The following is a 353-nucleotide window of genomic DNA, read 5'->3' on the forward strand; positions in this document are numbered from 1 at the left end:
GCGGGGTGCGGGGGGGAGCGGCGGCAGGCGGCCGCCAGGGGGCGCTGCGGCACGGCACGGGGAACATGGGATGGGATGGGATGGGATGGGATGGGATGGGATGGGATGGGATGGGATGGGATGGAGAGATGCATGGGGAGCATAGGGGTGGGGTGGGAACAGAATGGGAAGGAAGGATGCACAGGGAACATGGGAACGGGAATGGGGTGGGGTGTGATGGAAGGATGTACGGGGAACATGGGAGTGGGAATGGAGTGGGATGGAGAGATGCACACGGAACATGGGAGTGGGCACAGGATTTAGTGGTGAACGTGGCAGTTTGATGTTTACAGTTGGACTCGATGATCCTAGAG

The sequence above is a fragment of the Geospiza fortis genome, unplaced genomic scaffold (genome assembly GCF_000277835.1).
Source record: "Geospiza fortis unplaced genomic scaffold, GeoFor_1.0 scaffold112, whole genome shotgun sequence".
Lineage (NCBI taxonomy): Eukaryota > Metazoa > Chordata > Aves > Passeriformes > Thraupidae > Geospiza > Geospiza fortis.